The sequence below is a fragment of the Episyrphus balteatus genome, chromosome 3, assembly GCF_945859705.1.
Source record: "Episyrphus balteatus chromosome 3, idEpiBalt1.1, whole genome shotgun sequence".
Taxonomy (NCBI): domain Eukaryota; kingdom Metazoa; phylum Arthropoda; class Insecta; order Diptera; family Syrphidae; genus Episyrphus; species Episyrphus balteatus.
The window spans coordinates 56,035,540-56,042,874 of record NC_079136.1 but is presented as its reverse complement, the minus strand read 5'-3'; positions in this window follow the sequence as shown (position 1 = coordinate 56,042,874).

Here is a 7,335-nt window from a genome sequence, read left to right as displayed (position 1 = left end):
AGGTCAAAGTTAAAAAAAATATAAAAACTTTTTATATTTAAAAAAAAATTCCAATTCACTGAAACTTCATAATTTTCAAATTAGCAAGATATATTCTTGTAGGGGCTTAAAAGTTCTACAAAAAATTTCTTGGAATGAAATTGATTGCTTTAACCGTTTAGAAGATATTCGTATCCAAACCAATGCTCACTGATTTCAATAGTTTTCTTATGACCCGTATGCATTGCGATTTGGATACGAATATCTTCTAAACGGTTAAAGCAATCAATTTGATGCCAAGGAATTTTTTGTAGAACGTTTAAGCTCCTACAAGATTACGTCTTGTTAAATTGAAAATATTAAATTTTCAGTGAACTGGAAAATTTTTTAAAATATAAAATGTTTTCATAATTTTTTTTAACTTTGACCTCGAATACCTTTAGAATGGTTAGATTAATGAAAAAAGTTAACAAGACCTTTTTTGTGGAGCAATCAATTTCCAACAAGAATATGTCTTGCGCGTTTGATGATTATAATTTTTCAATTGTTACAAAATTAAGACCAAAAAACGAATTTTTAAAGATTTTCTCGATTTTTTTACCTCAAATATCTATTCAACGGTTAGATAAACGAAAAAAGTGTATAAGGCCTGTTTTGTAGAGCGTTCAATTTCCTACAAGAATCTGAAAAGAAATTTGCTAAAAAGTCAATTAATAAAAAAAATATTTTTTTTTAGTAGAAGCTTGATGTAAAAATGGAAAATTGCAAAGCGGAGGACCTTCCCATTAATATAAAGAGCTCATATTTGGTGTGTATATTCTAGAGGGGTCTAGCAATCGATTTTTCGGAGTACCAATTCAAAAAAAAGAATTTCGATTTTTTTGACCCACCCTAACCAACATGGTATGTGTTGTACTAGTATAAATTAAAGTAACCCTTTTAACCAAGATTGATTTTATTGTTAATATGTTAAAATTATTTAAAAAAATAATTTATTTATCAATAAATCAGTAAATCCAGTTTTTTTCTTTATTTTTTTTTTTTTTGTATAATGTCAGTTTTTGAGTTTTGTATTACTCAAAGCAGATTTTTTGTAAGATGTGACTGATTCAAAGCAATATAACAATATGAGCGAGCTTTTTCATAGCGATGATGGCAAATTCGTTAATTTACTGGCATGTACCTACATGGAGCGCAAAAATAAAACCGTTTGTTTTTTTTTTATACTAATAAAATTAAACAAAAATGTAACCTTGTGGCAAGCAAATAGTTTAATTAAAGCAAACTGAGTGCAGTACCTACTTTTTGAATGTTGAAAGTCTGTCGCTGAAGTTAGTCAGTTTGTTCCTTTTTTTTAATTTTTTTAAAAATTAGTTTATTTAAATTAATGGTTTAACTTTTGACTTGTTTATTTTTTTTTACGTTCACAATATACTCGTTACTATATTTGTATCATGTTTTTTTTTTTTTATTATTTTATTTTTGTTGTGTATACTCCACATGGAACTTTGAGAGAATTTGTATTAAGTTTCCTAATTGTTTTATCTGATTTATTGATACATTTTTTTTTATAAAAGTATAAAAGCAACAATATTTTTGTATGACAAAATGCTTTTCTTTGTATTTTTCTTTTATTTGAAAATTATGCATGCTTATAAAGCCAAGATTAGTTTAATTTTTAGTTTTAATTGATTTGATAATAAAAAAAAAATTTGAGAAACTTTGAATTGTTTTTTAGCTGTGGTACTTGAGTTGTTTTTCAGATGCCTTACATCAAACTTCTTTAGAAGGAAATCCATCCTGACGGTGATGCCCATGATAAAAGTTCAAAGGTTGACCTCTAACTCTACAGAAGTAATGAAAGTCACTTCGCAAATAACACCATGATATATGAAGTGTGAGAAGGCCAGTGGAATGAACAAATTTAAAGGTCGTTGGGAGATGGACTCCAGGCTTATATAGTAATTAAAAAAAAAACTTGACACTTCATGAGATTGCTTTAACAAGAAATACAATCACCAGAAAGAAAAACTCATTTAAAAATAAAGTAGCAAATCAGAGCGGATATTAAACCTTTTGATTTCACCATATTATAAGCAAAAAGATAATGAGCAACACTTTATGAATTCATAATGTAAATTAAATTGAATTGAAGTACAAGCTCTTGGTTTTCAGAAGGTGAGATTTTTTGCAAAACGAAACAGGTTTTAAAATGAAAAAGGTTGACCTCTGTATTAAATACAGTAAATTGGAAAAACAGAATAATGTAAGTAGCTTTAAAAATGAAAAAAAAGTAATATCTATACCTAACAGTGTCACAAATTATAAAAGTTTGATAATTCCTTATGACACAAAAACGCAAATTTAATTTAAAAATCTGCACTATTAAGTACATAGGAATTTACCTTAGTAATTTTATGACCGTCTGACTCTTTTTTAAAGACAACTTTTATGTTTTTTTTCTTTAAAAGTTTAACAAATTTGGATTTTTTTTATTTCCTTATTAAATATTTTTATAAGTATTTCGTTTTATATTTTATTAATTCAAATAAACAAGTTGTAAGAAAATCTTTAAAAAATAAAATTGTATGCTTCGCAATTCGCATGACAACAACTGTTTTCCCAATAAAATAAAAATTCATAAAAAAAGTAAAAATATTTTTTAAGTAAAAAATATCAATAGTGACTTATCTATTTAAGGTCAATAGATATTGTTTTCACTACCCGTTGTTAAAAATATTGAAAATACACAATCAAAATACATCACATAAAATTAAAAAAAAAAATGAAATGTTTATTGTTAATAATACCTAATAAAATAATTTGTTGGCTTGTTATAAATTAAAAAAATAAAAATATTAAAATAATCTTAAAATGATAATATATTTAAAAACAATCAACAGATAAAAAAAATTCATAGTTGCATTGTTTTAATACATAAACAAAGTGCAAATTAAAAAACAAAGAAAAGAAAAATAAATCTTTTTATTTATTTTTTTTAATAAACAAAAAAGTCCATTTAAATCATTTTATTCTTTTTTTTTATTACTTTAATTTAATTAAGAGTAAATATATTTTTATACATCATAATTGAAATAATTATGTCTCTCTCTCATGTTCTTCTTTTTCTACTGGTAAAAACTATAAGAATACTTGATAGTAAATGTTTGAGTTTCATAATGTTTTTGTTAAATTCAATACACATCTATCAAATATATTCCTTCAATTAATCCCAAAGTTAATGCAGTCAAATTGATGGGCCACTTCGGTGTTAAACATGACAGCAAAATGATCTCGCTTAAAAAAGGAACTGGGCTTTAATACTTTGGGATTAGCTCTTCTCGCAGCACTAAAAAACTATTTCTTAAATGAATTTTGTATACATATTTTCTTTCTGATTCAATATCTTATCTCAAAATCTTATTAAAAGCTTTCTCAAGCTTACACCAATATTTAATATAAATAAAAAAAATGTTATTGACATACTAGAGTATGGACGCAAAATCAAGTAATGATTTAGATGCTTTTATCTTTAAAAAAGGCTCAAGTTAATTGATGAAAACTCATAAGTTATGAGTGATAACCAAAGACGAGTAACGTATCTATGCAAGAGCGTCCAGGGTTAGTTTAGCTTTTAAGATGCAAAAAAAAACAACTGTTTACAATGTAGTTAGAACAATCAAAATGAATATTCTAAATAAAAGCAATATTTTTCCTTTCTAAAAATCAAACAAAACAATTTAAATGAATAAAGCACATATTCAAATTAGCCTTTTACTGATGGCTTTAAATTCTTATATACATTTTAAACAAAAGCACACATATACTTTCTTGTTCTACTCTTCTTAAAAAAAAACTTAATCTACTAAACGCATACCAGCAAGAACCAATCAATAAGTATTCTAAAAAAAAATTTACCAAAAATATTTAGTGAAAGAAAAAAAAAAACACTATCATAGACCATGTTCGTAATATTTCATCAATCAAAAAAAGGAATTTAAAATGTGTTCCATAGAAAATAAAACAAATTTTAAAACACATTCAAACAAAGACAATAATCCTATCACAAAATTTTGAATTTTTGATACCAATAGAAAAAAAAAATTTAAATAAAATAAAATAAACTACATAATTAATAAATTTCTTTTTAATAAATATTTTTTTTATACCATTTTGTATTTTTGTTAATAATGTAGAACCGCAATGAAGAGAAAATATTGTTAAAATAAAGAAAAAAATAAAACAAAATAAATATTATAATTCGTAAACTTTTTTTTATGAATTATATTATAAAAAAATTTACATTATTATGTATTATATGTGTAGATAAAAATTTATATATATAAACATGTTAACATATTTATTTATGGCATGAAAGATACAATTTTGAAATTAAATATACCTAAAATATACATAACCATTCATTAAACGTTTTTTGATTTAAGAAAAACTCAAAATAAACCAAATTATTTACATCAGAATGCATCTGCGTCAGCTAAATAAATAAAATACTTCACACTTTGTACTCACGCAAAAAAAGCAATCAAAAAGGAAGTGTTCACTATGGAGTATACTTATTTTTTTTTTTAAGGGTTCTATATTGTCTGAGAAACAATTTTTCAATTTTCAATACACTTTTGGAGCTGTTTGTACCTTTTTTTGACGCTCTTACAGAAACAAACCAAAGGAAACCAATGGTAGGTTATGGGTTTCGTTAACTAACAGAATATTATGTATTTCACAGCTAACGAAACGAAATCAAATGATGGGTTGCGTGAACGTGCTCTAAGGGTTCAAGTAAGTTGTTTAAATATTTAAATTTAAAAAAAAACTTTTTTATACACTCCTGCTCAAATTTAACGCACATCCTATTTATTTTAAAGTAAAGTTCTGCTATTACTTTATGCCACAGCATCATGGTTATTTTCTCAAATGAGACAATAGTGATCTTAAATTAAAGGTATGGAATAATATGTTTGTCGGGAAGATTTGGGGAGAGATTTGCTGAAGTCTGTCTGTTAACCCGCGAGCCTTTTAAAGAAGAGTCATAAAATTTCATGGAGTTAAATCTGCTTTACAACACCTACGGAGTTAGCGAGCCTTTCTAGACCTAAGTTAAGTACCCAAAAATACTTGACTGATGCCCTCGAACAGCATCTGGTTCCAATCACCCCTAGATTTGGTCCACAGTTTAGTCTGATGCACGATAATGCATGCTAGAGTAGTTTGAGAATATCTTCAAGATTTTAATATTCCAGCTTCGGATTAACCACACAGAAATCTGGATTTGAATTCAATAGAACATGTGTAGGAAATATTGAAAAGATGCATTCGCGACCGAAATCCACCTCCAAGCAGTCTTGATCAACTGAAAACTTCAGTGAAAGAAGTGTTAAAACAAAACCTTCAAAAGTTAATTAGTGGAATGGACAAACGACTCCAGGTTGTCATATGCGCTAGAGGAGACTATACCAAGTATTGAATACAATTATGGGAAAGCACCGTCACCCGCTTCCATTTTTTTTAAATTCTTCTTCTTAAAAATAAAAATTATTTTATAATCAGTTTTCAGACCTTGAATTGTTAAATTTGGTTTATCTTTTTTTTGGTTGATAATACTGTTGCAGTTTAGCATTTTTTCGACTTACTAAACAATAACAAAACACAAAAAAATGCACCAAAGAATTTTAAAGCCTTTTAAAATAAGATGCAGGGGTATAACTTCAGACGAAAAATGTGTGCGTTAATTTTGAGCAGGAGTTTATATAAATTTAGTAAATGTAAATGAAAAACGAAAAAATTACTTCTTAAATTAATTTGAGGTCTCCAACACAATTTGGTTTCTTCTATTAATATATATTTTAAGACAAAAAAAAATGAAAATTCCTTGAACAGTTAAAAAAAAATGCCACGAATTTCAAAAAAGAAAAAAATCAAATGTCGTTTTCCAAAAACTGATTATCAAGAAATAAATTTCTTTGTCCAAATTTTTTCTTTTATAAAATTTTGTTTTAGCTTCTATCAAAATTATATTGAAGCTTTCTTTGAAATCAATTTTTTTTCGGTCGTTCAGTAATCTATCTCGAAAATGTTATGAGGCATCCGTACCTTCCAAAGGACATATTAAACAAAAATTTTAAAAAAATAAACAACTTTCAAAATTTTATAGAAATCATCTCTGTACCAAGTTCAAAATTTCTAGTTACAAATTTAGGAAAAAATCCACCTAATGTAAACTGCTTTTAAAAATTACCTTAACCCAAATACCTCGGAAGAGGGAGGGTAGTTAAAAAAAAGACCAAGGCTTGTTTTTAAACTTTTGATGCTGCAAGAACCATCGCTTCAATTTAAATGTAATTTTAATTCACAAAAAAAAATTAGTATTCGTGTTCTGTAGTTTATTGAATAATTGTGAAAATTATCGTAAATTGCATCTGCAAATTTGTAAAGGTGATTCAGAATCAAAGTTTTTTTCATTGTTTTTTTTTTTTATTTTACTAATGATTTATCGCTCTAAAGTAACAAAAAGAAGAACCAGTAAGAAATCGTTTGCTTTCTAACTGGAGACTTCAAATCATTATTCGCACACCTTACCACCTGAACCAACCTGCCATGAAAATATTGATCGCGATTTTTGTTGTAGTGCCAAGTTGCAAAAAAAAAATGAATTTTTCACTCAAATTTTAATAAGATTTTCTCTATAAAAATAATAAGAAATCTCCTTAAAAAAACCTTATTAATCGTTAATTTTAATAAGATTTCCTTATAAAATGTATGGACAGTAAAACAATATGGCAATCTGTTAGTTTTTAGGGGGTCATATTTTTCTCTGTGTGGAGAATCTAAATCCGAATCCAAATATTGATCTTAATTTCAATTCACTAAGAATTCGCAATCAAAGATATACCTACATACATTTCTTTAATTTTAGCTTATGAATACAAACTTAGGAAGTGCTGAAGTAAATGAAGGGTCCAGGGGAAAAACAGCACATGTCTAAATTTTGTCAAAAATTAACTAATGATGAGGTCTTGCAGTATTTATTGAGCACTATCTGATGGCATCCTTACTTTTATAAAACAAATTTAAGCCTTGCTGCAAAAAATTAATAAATTGTGTGCTTTTTAGTACTAAGTTGTATGGGAAACAAAATTTTAAAATGTGTTTTTTCAAAATGAGTTATTTTTCCCCTGGATCCTTCAAATGCTTGAGAGGATGCAAAAGTTTTACTTTAGTGGTGACTCTATTCCATTCCATAGATATCATTCAAGTATTCGATATTAAGTTTAAAGAAAAAAATTTTATTTTTGTTTTTTTTTCTACAAAAAAATGGACATGCTTGATCTTTATTTTCAA